Consider the following 14,873-nt stretch of genomic DNA (forward strand, 5'->3'; position numbering starts at 1 on the left):
TTCTCCAAACCCAGCTCCCTGTCACCTCCTCCATAAAGCCGGAACCTGAAAGCCCTCTTCAAGCCCTCCTTCTCTCTTTCTCTATTCTTTCTATCCTCTTGACCACTCTGAAGTCCAGACCTTGATTCCTGCTGTCTGGCCTCCAGATGGCCACTCCGGCCTTGTCTCAGGTGCTCAGGCTCCAAGCTGGTCACCTACACCTGCCGAAGAGATCTCTCTGAAGCCGACACCAGCACCGCCCCCCTCTGCATCACCACGGGGCAAGGCCCACTTCCCTAACAGGCTCACAGGGCCCTCCAGATCCCACCCCACGGGTTCTCGCACTGCCACATTGAAGTACAACCTCCCAGGAGCTTGTGACCATGCCGATTTTCAAAAGCAAGCCCCACACCCTGATCCTAAGTACAGGATAGGCGACAAGGCTTGGGAAGCTCCCAGTTGATGCCACCTCTCAAGAAACATTAACTTAGAGAAATAACCTTGAACATGTGAACCTTTGTCACACCTCCACGCCTTCGAAGATGCATTTCCCACCGCCTGGCATGCAACACTGCGTCCTCCAGGAAGCCTTCCCTGAACTCCCTCCCTCCCACGGCAGCTTAGGTTTATTCCACACAAAATGTACAGCCTTTGGCAAGCCAGGCCTGGACCACGGGGGCAGTTATTACTCGTTGTCGAGGGGATAAATGCTGACTGTGCAGCTCAGTTCAATCCCACTTCCACCCATTAGGAAGGGTCGCTACCTCAGCCACCCTCAGTTTCTTCCTCTGTAAAATGGGATAGTAACACCAGCCTTATAGGACTTGCCAGAGGAGTCAGTGTGATCAAATGTGTGCGTGGCACTTAGCAGCCGGTCTGAGTGTCTGCAAAGGTTTGGGTTCCGTTTTCCTTCTCTCTTGAGACTCCAGTTCCTCCCACTAACTGGAGCCATGGGGGAGCCTCTCAGTGGCTCAGGTGACAGCATATATTCAGGCTGGGAAACTTAAGGGGCATTTTTTTTTTTTTTGGCTGGGTCTCCCTCTGTCGCCCAGGCTGCAGTGCAGTGGTGCAGTCTTGGCTCACTGCAACCTCCGCCTCCCGGGTTCAAGCTATTCTACCACCTTAGCCTCCTGAGTAGGATTACAGGCACATACCACCACACCCGGCTAATTTTTTTTTTTTTTTTGGTAGAGATGGGATTTTACCATATTGGTTAGGCTGGTCTCAAACTTCTGACCTCAGGTGATCCGCCCACCTTGGCCTCCCAAAGTGCTGGGATTGCAGGTGTGAGCCATCGCGCCCAGCCTTGAGGGGCATCTTATAGGCCAGGAAATGGCAGGACTCACACCTCCTCTGTCAGCCAGGGCAGGAGCCTCCTGTGGAAGGGGAAGGAAGTGAGGCTCAACCTGCTTTGCCTGTTGCTTCATATTCCTGATTCTCAGAAACCTGGGCCTAATCTGTCACCATCAAACGGCCAGTGTCCCAGAGGAAGATGACTAAGCTAAATGGATGCCTGGTGGAAAACCCAGGTAACTGGCTGCAGGGCAGGGCTCAGTGCAATCAAGGTGACCAGGTGTGCATTTCTGGACCAGTTCCTCTGCCTGCTAGATGTATGGGTGGGATCGGGTAGGTAGCACCGAAGGCTAGAGGCTGTGAAGAGGCAGGTGTCACAGTCCAGGTGGGACACCATGCAGCCAGCAGGAACTCCCTCTCTGAGCTGGCATCTGTGATGGCGTAGGAGGGGCATGGGGGAAGGGCAGGCCAGGTGGAGGGAACTGTTTAAGCAAAGGCACTGAGAGCCATGCTTTGGTCTTGTTCTGGGTGGTGGGTGACACTCCAAGTTTTTCAAGTACAAAGGTCCTCCCATGATAGTAGTTAGATTTGCAAAACACTGAGAAAAAGCCGCTGAAATTTTAGCAACTCTTTTAAACACATTTGCATTTTTTAGTCCCCAGTTTACAGACATCTGAAATGGAGAGCCAGGGGCATGTTGGATGACATTGATAAAATTTGGCTAGAGGGACCTTGGAGCAGAAGGCCCCAAACTTGCCCTGCCAGTTCCCTGCCCCCTCTTCCCCACTCTACCTGGGGAAACAAAGTACTGATTCATTGGCAGCGGGGCCCGTGGCCTTTAAGCCACAGAGCCTCCTGCCCACTAGAAAACAAGGCTCAATCAATGCCCCAAAATCCAGCCAATCAGAGTGGCAATGCTGAATTCCTACAGGAGGGAGAAGGAACTAGGAGAGCGGAGAAGCAGGCAGAGGGGTGGAGGATGAGTGCTGGCCTACAGACAATGTTTCATGGGTCTGCGGGTTTGCACGCTCTTGGAAAGAATTTGGAGCCTGCACCACCTCCCCCATCACAAGTATCCACAGCCCAGAGGCCAGGGTTTCCATGTTAGACAATTGGATCTATGAAAGGATTTTGAGCAGAGGTGTCACACCATAAGATGTGCTTTCATTATGATTGGATAAGAGTTACTGAGCACTTACTCTGTGCAAGGCACAATGCTAAGTGTGCATCTCAACTAATTTTAATAAGGTTCATTCTGCCTTCCAGGTGGAGACCTGGAAAATTTCCTGTGATTCCATAAATCAAATAATATCCTTTTGAGAAATTCCTTTTCTGCTTAAGTCAGTCATGGTTTCTTTCTGTTGCTTGCAACTGGGAACCCTGGTTGATATAATGCCTGTGAGTTTCTGTGTATACGTGGGGGATACACGAACATGCATGTGTGGCTTGAGTAACTGAGGTGACCATAGGTGGTAAGAGCCACAAAAGGCAGTATCCTGGGGTCTGTCCCCAAGTGCCTGATAGTCTGAAGGTGGAGGCTTTCTTCCTGAGGGAAAAGGGAGCATGAGCACTTACAAAACCCCCACATGTCTCCATATGCAGCATCTCATTTAATCCTTTCCACCAAGGAAGAGACTAATACGTGCATTTTACAGATGAAGACACAGAGGGTCAGGGTGGTTGCTGACGTCTCACAGGTACTAAGAGGTGGATCTGAAGACAAGTCCACACACTCGTCTCCTCCCATTGTACCCACTACCTGACCCATGGGACTCACAGATGTACCTTGAGGACTAATGGATGGGAGATGAGCCAGGGGAGGGCATACAAACAGGTGAGGCACTGTGCTGGCTTTTTAAGAGGAACCCTGACTGGGCTGGTGAGCGCCACTTCCAACCCAATCCCAGCTCGCCTCCCCAGCACATTACTGGATTCTGACATGGGCCTTCCGTGGACTCAGCAAGAGATTCCTCTATAGGGTGCCCCAGAGGGCCCTGCCGGCCACCAAGTGCCTACTGTGCACCTTGCCCTGTGCTGCAAGCTCTCCAAGGAGTGAACAGTCACTCCTCGTGCCCCGAAGCTGCTGCCAATCCAACTGGGTACAAGGCAACCACTGTACAACGAAGGCACCCTTGATGAACTCCTACTGTTTGCCAGGCCAGGGCTGGCGCTTTCCACAGGTAATGGGACACAGTTGCTGATGACCGAACGTGCCCAGCCTCTGCTGGAGCCCTGCCTACTGGAGAGCCTGGCTTGGCCAACTCAGATCCTTCCTCTCCACCGCCCTCCCAGGAAGGGCTGCAGGGTTTTCTTGGGTTCTGGGCGCAGAACGAGGAAGAAAGGGGCAGGTCAGAGGAAGGCCAAGGGTCTGGGCTTTGCTCTGGGGAGACCTCTAGAATCTACATGTGGACAATGGGCATTTTTCATCTGTTTTGTTTTCTGATTTATTCTAAGAGCCTAAAACATCAGCTGGCACATAGCACGTGCCCAATAAACACTGTTGGCTGAATGAAGGAAGTCTGGAGCAGGGGGACCTCCAAAGACATGGCAGGGACTGTGCTGAAGAAGTGGACAGTTGAACTAAGGGGAGTGTTAGGAAGTAGTTCTATAGACTGTGCCTATTTCCTTCAGGAAGCTCAGAAGCACAAGTGAAGTCCCTGAGTCATTTTAACATTATTTTTGGGCCACCAGGACTACGATCCTGTGACACCCACATGCCCTGAGATGGGATCATAGGCTTACACATCAGGCTGCTGGGTTGCCACAACAATCCTCCTAAGCATTTACTGAGCGTGTAAATGGTACCAGGCGGGGCTCTAAGCTCTTTGCACATGTGTGTATGCATGTATACACACACAACATCTCCACGAGGCAAGCACTGTCTTTATCCCCACGTTTGGAGGAGGACCCGAGGCACAGAGAAGTTGAATAGTTGGCCCAGGGTCACACAGTTAAGTGATTAACTCGATCTGGTGGGCACCAGAGGGCGCCCTCTTGGCCTTCCACTCACCCACAGGAGTCCGGGCAGAGACAAGGGGCCAGTGAGTGGGAGCCACTGGTTCAGGGAGGGCCAGGCTGCCTTGTGGCCTCTGGAGGGGGCTTCTGAGTCTGAATTTCTGGCCCCTTCTTCCAGTCTCCCGCCTTGTCTGCCCAGGGAGGAAAAGTAAACATAGACAGGTTGTCAGCCAGGGTTCATCGGGAGGCTGCGGTTTTCCCAGCTGTGGAGTGGCCACCTCCTCCCAGCCTCCCCGAGCCAGCCATGGACGCCAGCGGGAACACAATGTGGGAAACGTCGTGGGAAAACAGCAAACCCAGGGAGCAAAAGAAAATAAAGACCAGCAGTGACGCCTCCACTCAGAGAGACCTGTGGACACCATTTGCGGTGTTTATCCAGCAGTTTTTTGCTTTCTACCGGTGTGTGCATGTATGCGTGCCTTTGTGTACACAGACTTGTGTATTATAGCGTTATGCAACAGGGATATTCATTTGACGATACTGTGAAAGTTTTTCCATATCATTAAACGTTCTTACATCACGTATGTTTTCTTTAGCTTTCACATTGTTGCTGTATTTTAATTTACAAAGGTATTACCTGCAGCACCTTTTATAGCTTGCGATTCTTTATTGAGGTGTAATTTACATATTGTAAAATTTATCCTTTCTAGTGGGTAGTTTCTAGTTAGTAGGTTTATGAGTTTTGACAAACCCATAGTCATGTAATCATCACCATAATCAAGATACAGAACAGTTCCTTCACCCCCAAAACGTCCCCGTGCCCCTTTATAGTAAATCTCTCCCACCATCCCCGCCCCTGGCAAACACTGATGTTTTGTTTTCCTATAAGTGTGCCTCTTCCAGAATATCCATATAACAAATGGAATTATAGTGTATGTAGCCTTTTGGGTCTGGCTCCTTTCACTTAGCACAGTGCTCTGAAGTTTATCCATGGTATTGCATCCATCAATAGTGTTTCTTTTTGTTGCTGAGTAACATTCCATTGTGTGGGTGAACCATAGCTTGTTTATCACACACTGGTTGAAGGACATCTGGGTTGCCTCCAGTTTTGGGTGAATGGAGCTATGATGAATTTTCACATACTGGCTTTGGTGTCAACATAAATGTTCTTAGATTCTTAAGAAAATACCTAGGAATGGGTTGCTGGGTCCTATGGTATTAACCTAAGCATATGCAACATCATGTTTTTTTTAACATGGAGAAAATGAACTATGTTTTATTTATAATTGCCTGATATCACTATAAAAATTCATATAGTATACTGGGATGCTAAGAAGACAAACTTTTTTAAAAGCCAGATAATACAGATAAACCGCTTGCAGTTTGGTATATATCCTCCCTCTTTTGTAATTTGTCTAAGAACATACCTCTAGATTACATAGTGAGGATTATACTGTATCTGGATGTGGTTCCATAGTCTGTGCTTTTCAATTTTTCTTTCCATGTCACCACCTTAAAATCTACCATGTCTTTTTAGATTACTGCATAATGTTCCATTGTATAGATGTAAGAAAATTTATTTAAACAATTTCTTTTGTTGCATATGCAATGAAATTGTTTGCTAATTTTTGGCTCTTATAAACCACATCTTTGAGATAATTTTTTTTTTTTTTTGCATTTACAGTTATTTCTTTAGGATAAGCACTTAGACATAGACTTGCTGGGCCAAAGTGTTGCCTCTACCATTTTATTTTGCTTGGCTTTTTCCTTAACATTTTTTTTCATGCATATATGAAAAGTTGATAACACAGACTGCATCACAAATCCAGGAGAAAAGGATGGTCTTCCCAGGAAATGGGGCCAGAATAACTCACTATTCATATGGAGGAAAATGAAAATGATTCCTTATGTCATCCCACACATTAAAAATCCATTCCAGATGGATTACGGATTTAAATATAAATGGTAAAACTTTACAACTTTATAATAAAATATAGGAGAGCATCTTTATGAAAAGATTCTTTAACGAAACTTAAAAAACATGAGATTAAAAAGTTTAACCCATAAAGAAAATAGTTGACAAATTTGACTACATTAAAATTTAGAGGACCCTGTTATGAAAAGACCCCATTCAGAGAATGAAAAGATGAGTCACAATTTGCAAGATTTGCAACACATGTGACTAACCGAAGAGCAGCATCCATAATATAGAAAAACGCCTATGAACAATAAGAAAAAGATTAATAAATAACACAATAGAAATTGGGCAACAAAAGAACAGGAATTTCACAAAAGAAGCATAAAGGATTTAAAAACATGAAAAAAATGCTCAATCTCATTATCAATCAAAGAAGTGCAGATTAAGACTCACTGAGATATCATTACATACCCACTGGATTGGCAAAAATTTTAAAGTCAGGCTAGGCATGTTGGCTCACACTTGTAATCCCAGCACTTTTGGAGGATGGCTTGGGTCCAGGAGTTTGAGACCAGCCTGGGCAACATAGGGAGGTCCCATCTCTATAAATAAATAAACAAACAAACAAAGCCAGACAGCACCAAAGGCAGATGAGGGTCTGGAGGGAGCTGGTGAACATGTAAACTTCGGAAAACAGGTTTCCATCTTCACCATCTTCAGTAAAAGTGTACAGGCTGTGCTGTAATTTGACCATGCATGTCTATGCACTCCCAATCCCAGGGATGCCCAGAAGAAGCCTTGCATCTGGATATCAGCCACAGATACGGAGATACTCAAAGAAGCATTGTGCACCTGCAGAGAAATCAGATAGCCATTAACAATCGAACATAGAAACATTGGCTGGGCGCAGTGGCTCACGCCTGTAATCCCAGTACTTTGGGAAGCCGAGGCCGGCGGATCATTTGAAGTCAGGAGTTCAAGACCAGCCTGGCCAACATGATGAAATCCCATCTCTACTAAAAATACAAAAATTAGCTGGGTTTGGTGGCTCACACCTGTAATCCCAGCTACTCAGGAGGCTGAGGCAGGAGAATCGCATGAACCCAGGAGGCGGAGGTTAAGGTGAGCTGAGATTGCACCACTGCACTCCAGCCTAGGCGACAGAGCAAGACTCTGTCTCAAAAAAGAAAATAGAAACATTGTAACATGAAGACGATCATATACTATACAGCAGCCCTGCTTATCTGCAGTTCCACTTTCTGTGGTTTCAGTTACCCGCGGTCAACCTCGGTCTGAAAATAAATGAAAAGTTCCAGAAATAAACAATTCATAAGTTTTAAATTGTGCACCGTTCTGAGAGTACGATGTTTAGTCTGCCTTGCCTTGCCTTTCTCCTGGAAACTCCAATAAAGCCTCTGACCTGGTGCTGTCTTTGCCCCTGCTTCTACCTCCTCACCCAAGGGTGTACACTCTACAGGGTGCACAGGAAGCATGACGCAGGCATCTGCACGGCCTCCTGGTGCTGCCCCCGTGGCCCTCTGTGGCACTGTGTGATGCTTTGTCTTGGAATTGTAAGTAATGAATTCTTCTTTCTCTCTATGTCATCAATCACCCCCATAAATTAACATTCCTACTTCAATCACTGAGGCAGGGGGGTTTGATCAGGAAGGAGCATGCAGAGTGTCAGGGGTAACAGTAATATTCTATTTCTTTTTCTTTTTTTTTTTTTTTTGAGACGGAGTTTCGCTCTATCGCCCAGGCTGGAGTGCAGTGGCCAGATCTCAGCTCACTACAAGCTCTGCCTCCCGGGTTCACGCCATTCTCCTGCCTCAGCCTCCCAAGTAGCTGGGACTACAGGCGCCCGCCACCTTGCCAGGCTAGTTTTTTTTTTTGTACTTTTTAGTAGAGATGGGGTTTCACCATATTAACCAGGATGGTCTCGATCTCCTGACCTCGTGATCCGCCCGTCTCGGCCTCCCAAAGTGCTGGGATTACAGGCTTGAGCCACCGCGCCCGGCCAATATTCTATTTCTTAAATGTATTAGTGAGTTCAAGGGTATTTATTGTTTTTCTTCAGACTGTACATGTGTGCCTTTGTCTCTATGGCATGTTCCACAATCAAAACGAAAAAAATCCATAATTACTTTTATTTCCTACAAAAGTAACACGTCATTGTACCAATGTTAATGTCTTAGTTTTGATAAATGTGCTATGGTGTTGTAAGATGTTAACATGAGGGGAACCAGAGAAAAGGTATACTGGAATTTTTCATACTGTCTTTGCAACTCTTCTGTCAATCTAAAATTATTTCAAGATAAAAAGTTGCTACAAAGCAATGCAGAAGCTGAAGCATGCAGAGCCTTGGAGGTCACTTTAAAGTGTCTGGGTTTTGTTCTCTGAGCAGTCGGGGGTCCCTGGAGGGTTTTCAAAAGGTGGGCAGGACCCAATGTGTGTGATAACATAAAATGCAACTTCTGAAGAATTTCAAATATTGTCATAGATGTGGAGGCGGAACTTCCCTGTGGCCAGATGGAGATTGCTTTGACCACAGGCCTGTGCACCCCCTGGGTGAGGCCATGGCCCCTGCGAGGCGGGGACACGTGGAAGGGAGCCAGAGAGAACACAGCATCCATTGATCAGCAGGACAGCTGTGGGGAGGGACAGACCCACAGGCGGTAGGAGGGGCCCTGGGAGAGATGGGAAGGAAACGGAAGGACAGAAGCTGCCAGGGTGGGTTGGGGATTGGGAGGGAGGTCTGGGGGCTGAGAGAGGGCTGGGAGCCCCCACTTCCTGCAAGCTTCCTGTGTCCCTCAGCCAAACCCTGAGCCTTCTCCCTCCTCAGGGCCCTTGCAGCCTGGCACCTCCTCACTCAGCAGGTCTCCTACCCCACACCATGAACACACACCTGCCTCTCCTCCCTCTCTCTCTTCCTCTCCGCACCCAGAAGAGGCCTGTCCCTCCAACTGCGGCCTTGCCCTCCTTTTCTGATTTTTGTTTTTGTCTTTTCAGCTTACAAGATTTTTCATCACAAAATCAGATAAGACTCCCTCTTGATCCCAGGTTTCCCTCCAGCCACCACCCCGGATTCCCTGCTCAGTGTCTCCTGGTGACTCTCCACCCTCTGTCCGCTTCTTCTGCTCCCCACCCCCCCACTTTCTACCTACAGGCCACCCCTTTCTTTGCCCATCGTGGACCTCCCCCGGGCTGCTTTCTCCCTCTCCATCTCCCTGGGCTCCTCGGGTATTACAGACCCCTTTGCTTATCATCTCCCTCACTCAGGTTACGAGTTAAATTGTGTCCCCTCTCTGAAAATTCCTGTGTTGAATTCCCAACCCCCTCAATATCACAGAATGTAACCTTATTTGAAGAAATGGTCTTTACAAAGGAACCCACATTAAAATGAGGTCATTAGGGTAGGGCCTAATCCAATAGACTGGTGTCCTTATAAAAAGGGGAAATGTGGGCACTTGTACATATGGCAAGGATGCCACTTGAATGTGAAGACGGCCGTCCGCAAGTTAAGAAGCCAGCCTCCTACAAGCCCTCCCCTCACAGCCCTCAACATAACTGGCCCAGCTGACACCTTGATTTCAAACTTCTAGCCCCCAGAATGGTGAGACAATACATTTCTCTTGCTTATGTGACTCCATCAGTGGCATTTTGTGATGGCAGCCCTAGGAAAAGAACCCAGCCCATGAGGGTGGCGAAGCTCTGTTCCCTTCACCATTTCCAGTGCCAAGAACAAAGCTTGGCGCACAGCAGGAGCTTCACAAATATTTGTGGTTTGGATATATGAAAAAACTTCTTTCCAAACTCCATGGACACTCCTTTTGATTATCTGATAATTATTTTTAAAATGTATATTTATTAGAAGAGGAGAAAAATGTGAGATTCAAAAAGTTCGTGAAAAGTACATTCTTCCAGAGTTGTTCTACGAAAGTATAAGCACATAGATTTTGTATTAGTCCATTCTTGCACTGCTATAAAGGAATACCTGAGACTGCATAATTGATAAAGAAGAGACATTTGGCTCACGATTCCACAGGGTGGACAGGAAGCAGGATGCTGGCATCTGCTTGGCTTCTGGGGCGGCCTCAGGAAACTTAAAATCATGGTGGAAGGTGAAGGGGAAGCCAGCACTTCACGCGGCTGGAGCAGGAGGAAGAGAGAGAGCAGGGAGGTGCCACACCCTTAACCAGATCTTGTGAGAACTCACTCATTATACAGTACCAGGGGGGATGGTGCTAAATCATTCATGAAAACTCTGCCCCCATGATCCGATCACCTCCCATCAGGCCCCACCTCCAACCCTGGGGATTACAATTCGACATGAGATTTGGTGGGGACACAGATCCAAACCATATCAGCTATCGTGTGTTATGTAATTGGGGGGCCTTTAAAAAGCTTCCACAAATCGTTGTGAATGAAACATACTGCTGAGAACTTCATGTTTATACTTTCTTTGTCTTGGGGATGCCAGCCTCAGATGGTTCCCAGGAACCCCTGCCTTCATGAATATCCTCTCTCACACTGGATAGGGCTCACTGCACTAGGACATTGTGGAAATAGTAACAGTGTGTGACTTCTGAGGTTAGGTCATGAGACACAGTGGCCCATGGGGCTCCCTCTAGGATCACTCACTCTGGGGGAGGCCAGTCACCATGCTGTGAGGACACTCAGGCAGCCCTGGGGAGAGGTCTGCAGGATGAGGAACTGAGGCCTCCTGCCAGCACCAGCACCAGCTCATCAGCCATGTGAGTGAGCCATCTTGGAAGCAGATCCATCAGCCCCTGTTGAGCCTTCAGATGACTGTAGCCCTGGCCAGTAGCATTGTGACTGCAACCTCATGAGAGGCTCTGAGCCAGAGCCACCCAGCTAAGCCATTCCTGAATTCCTGGACCACAGAAACTGTTCATTGCCACTTTAAGCCCCTAGGCTGGGGAGTCATTTGGTACCTAGCAGTAGGGAACAAACACAACCTTTCTTTTAATTTAATTGTGTTTTTTGAGACAGGGTCTTGTTCTGTCACCCAGCCTGGAATGCAGTGGTGTGATCTCTGTGCACTGCATCCTCGACCTCCCAGGCTCAGGTGATCTTCCCACCTCAGACTCCCCAGTAGCTGGGACTGCAGGCATGCACCACCATGCCTGGCTAATTTTTGTAGTTTTTATAGAGATGGGGTTTCATCATGTTACCCAGGCTGGTCTTGAACTCTTGGGCTCAAGTGATCTGCCTACCTTGGCCTCCCAAAGTACTGGGATTACAGGCATGAACCACTGCACCTGGCCTCTTTTAATTTTTAGTTTTAGAGATGGGGGGATCTTGTTTCATCACCCAGTCTGGAATGCAGTGGTGCGATCTTGGCTCACTGCAGCCTCCACCTCCCAGGCCCAGGTGGTCTTCCCTCCTCAGCCTCCTGGGTAGCTGGGGCTACAGGCATGTGCCACCACACCTATCAAATTTTTGTATTTTTTGTAGAGATGGGGTTTTGTCACATCACCCAGGCTGGTGTCGAACACCTGGGCTTGTGATCTGCCTGCCTTGGCCTCCCAAAGTGTTGGGATTACAGGTATGAGCCACCGTGCCTGGCCCTTTTAAACTTTTACTTTTAGAGATGGGGTCTCATTCTGTCACTCAGGCTGGAGTGCAGTGGTGCAATCACAGCTTACTGTAACCTCAAACCCCTGGGTTCAAGCGATCCTCCAACCTCAGCCTCCCGAGTAACCGGGACTACAGACACATGCCAACCTTGCAGATAGATCCACATTAGTCTGTTAAGAGAAGTGTCATTCTGTTTACTGCCTGCCAACATTCCAGGAACATATTTTCATCTTTGATTTAGTAGGTCTGGGAAAACCCTTAACATTGCCTGTCTCTTTCCCATTGAAGCATCCTTTGAAACTCTCTCCTCATTCTCCCTGGGGCCTAGACAACTCCCTGGTTCCCTTGTGAGCTTCAATTCCACCCTTTAAACCCTGGGGGTTTCCTGGGTTCTGAGGTTCTGTCCTGGGCCCCCTTATCTCCCAGTTCAATAGTCACGAGCCATGGCAAATGACGAGTGGGTCAGGCACTACTCCCAACCCCCATCATGATGACAACTCCTCACCCTCCTTTCCAGCTCAGATCTCTCTGGAGCCCCAGATCGTCATCCCCAAGACAGAGATGTCCCAAAGGAGCCTCAGGTTCAGGCGTTCAAAACTAAATGTGTCTTTTCCCCAGCCCTGCTCATCCCTGCTTGCCTCTGTCTAAGAGATGGGCCTGCCTCCCTCCCATGACCTGCCATCATCCTGACCAACCCAGCAAGAGCAACCAACCTAGCCCTATGGGTTTGCCTCCTTGATAGTTAGTTCAGCACCCCCATTTCTCCTCCTCAGCCCCCCATGCCCTCCATCCACCATCCAGGCCACCATCACTTCCAGCCCGGACCATGTAACAGATGCCTCACTGGCCCTCCTGCTGCCACCTGGTCCGTTCTCCACATGGAAGTCAGAGGAACTTCAAAATCTAACCTAGGGCGTGCCCCCTCCTCTCTACTTAAAACTTTTGCTGACACAGGGGCCAAGGGAGAGCCTTCTCCTTGGCCCCCTAAAGGTTCTCTGAAAAATCACTTCGCAAAAGGCACATTAACTGGAGAAAAGGTACACAAATTTATTTAACGTTTGTTCATGGGAGTCTTTAGAATGAAGACCCAAAGATACAGAGGAAATTGTTCATTTTTATGCTTACGTTCAATGAAGTATAAACAGCCATGCAGAAATACAACTGGACAAAAAGGGTCTGATCTAAAGCTGATAGACTGAGTGGGAAAACCCAGCACGGCCTGCCTGTCTAGATTCTTCTTGGTCTCTCTGAGCAGTGCTCCTTCCTTCTGGGGATGGGGCAGGACCTTTTCTGGAATGGGGGTCTTATGACCTACAGTCAAAGGAAAGATCATTTCTTTATGGCCAGTTTTTATACAGAAAGTTGGAGGGAAAGTTAGAGTAGTATTTTTAGGTTTTATGACTAGCTTTGGGGAGAAGAGATTCTGGTTTCTACAGCCCATGTTGTGGAAGAAGGACTCTAGTTTCTATGGCTAGCCTTCAGGAACAGGACTGAGAGCTAGGAGGGCAGAAGGGGGTCAGAGAAGAAACTCGCTTCTGAGGCCTTCATTTCTGGGTATTGTTTTCTAAGTCTGATATGGTTTGGCTGTGTCCCCACCCAAAATCTCTTTTTGAATTATAATCCCCACAATCCCCAAGTGTCAAAGGTGGGACCAGGTGGAGGTTTCCCCCATGCTGTTCTCATGACAGTGAGTGAGTCTTATGAGATCTGATGGTTTTATAAGGGGCTCTTCCCCCTTTGCTTGGCAGTCACTCCATCCTGCCACCCTGTGAAGAAAGTGCCTGCTTCTCTTTTGCCTTCCACCATGATTGTAAGTTTCCTGAGGCCTCCCCAGCAATGTGGAACTGTGAGCCAATTAAATCTCATTCCTTTATAAATTACCCAGTCTTAGATATTTCTTCACAGCAGTGTGAGAACAGACTAATACAGTAAATTGGTACCAGGAGTGGGGTGCTGCTGTAAAGATGCTAAAAAATGTGGAATTGACTTTGGAACTGGGTAATGGGCAGAGGCTGGAACAGTCTGAAGGGCTCAGAAGAAGACAAGAAGATATGAGAAAGTTTGGAACTACCTAGAGACTTGTTGAGTGACTTTGACCAAAATGCTGATAGTGATATGCACAATAAAGTCCAGGCTGAGGCGGTCTCAGATGGAGATGAGGAACTTTTTGGGAACTGGAGTAAAGGTCACTCTTGCTATGCTTTAGCAAAGAGACTGGTGGCATTTTGCCCCTGCCCTAGAGATCTGTGGAACTTTGAACTTCAAAGAGATGATTTAGGGTATCTGACAGAAGAAATTTCTAAGTGGCAAAGCATTCAAAAGGAAGTAGAGAATAAGGAGGCTGAGGCAGGAGAATGGCGTGAACCCAGGAGGTGGAGCTTGCAGTGAGCTGAGATCTGGCCACTGCACTCCAGCCTGGGCGACAGAGCGAGACTCCGTCTCAAAAAAAAAAAAAAAAAAAAAAAAAAAAAAAAAAAAAAAGTTTGGAAAATTTGCAGACTGAGGAGGCAATAGAAAAAGAAAAACCCATTTTCTGGGAGAAATTTAAGGCTGCTGCAGAAATTTGCTTAAGTAACCTGGAGCCAAATGTTAATCACCAAGACAAAGGGAAAAATGTCTCTAGGGCATGTCAGAGACCTTCATGGCAGCCACTCCCATCACAGGTCCTGAGGCCTAGGTGGTGAAACAGTTTTGTGGGCTGGGCCCAGGCCCCCCACCTGCTCTGTGAAGCCTTGAGACATGGTGTTCTGTGTCCCAGCTGCTTCAGTTCCAGTCATGGCTAAAAGGACCTAAGGTACCACTCACGTCATTGCTTCAGAGGGTGAAAGCCCCAGGCTTTGGTGGGTTCCACTTAGTGTTCAGCCTGAGGGTGCACAGAAGTCAAGAATTGAGGTTTGGGAGTCTGTGCCTAGACTTCAGAGGATGTATGGAAATGCCTGGATGTCCAGGCAGAAGTCTGCTGCAGGGGTGGAACCCTCATGGAAAGCCTGTGCTAGGACAGTGTGGAAGGGAAATGTGGAGTTGGAGCCCCCACATAGAGTTCCCACTGGGGCACTGCCTAGTGGAGCTGTGAGAAGAGGGCCACTGTCTTCCAGATCCCAGAATGGTAGATCCACTGACAGCTTGC

At 47.8% G+C, this 14,873-nt stretch overlaps 1 long non-coding RNA gene across 1 annotated transcript in view; it reads right to left on the bottom strand.

Annotated features, from left to right (window-relative positions):
• Positions 1-1,894: 1,894 nt before the first annotated feature.
• The window catches only part of LOC112633610, a 34,290-nt gene continuing 21,311 nt past the window's right edge, over positions 1,895-14,873 (bottom strand). The window contains exons 2-3 of the long non-coding RNA XR_003121557.1: positions 6,617-6,747; positions 1,895-4,418 (exon numbers count right to left, since the gene is read on the bottom strand). This is a non-coding gene — a long non-coding RNA (uncharacterized LOC112633610). The remainder of the gene's footprint in view (positions 4,419-6,616; positions 6,748-14,873) is intronic.

This window comes from Theropithecus gelada, chromosome 10 (genome assembly GCF_003255815.1).
Source record: "Theropithecus gelada isolate Dixy chromosome 10, Tgel_1.0, whole genome shotgun sequence".
Classification (NCBI taxonomy): Eukaryota; Metazoa; Chordata; class Mammalia; order Primates; family Cercopithecidae; genus Theropithecus; species Theropithecus gelada.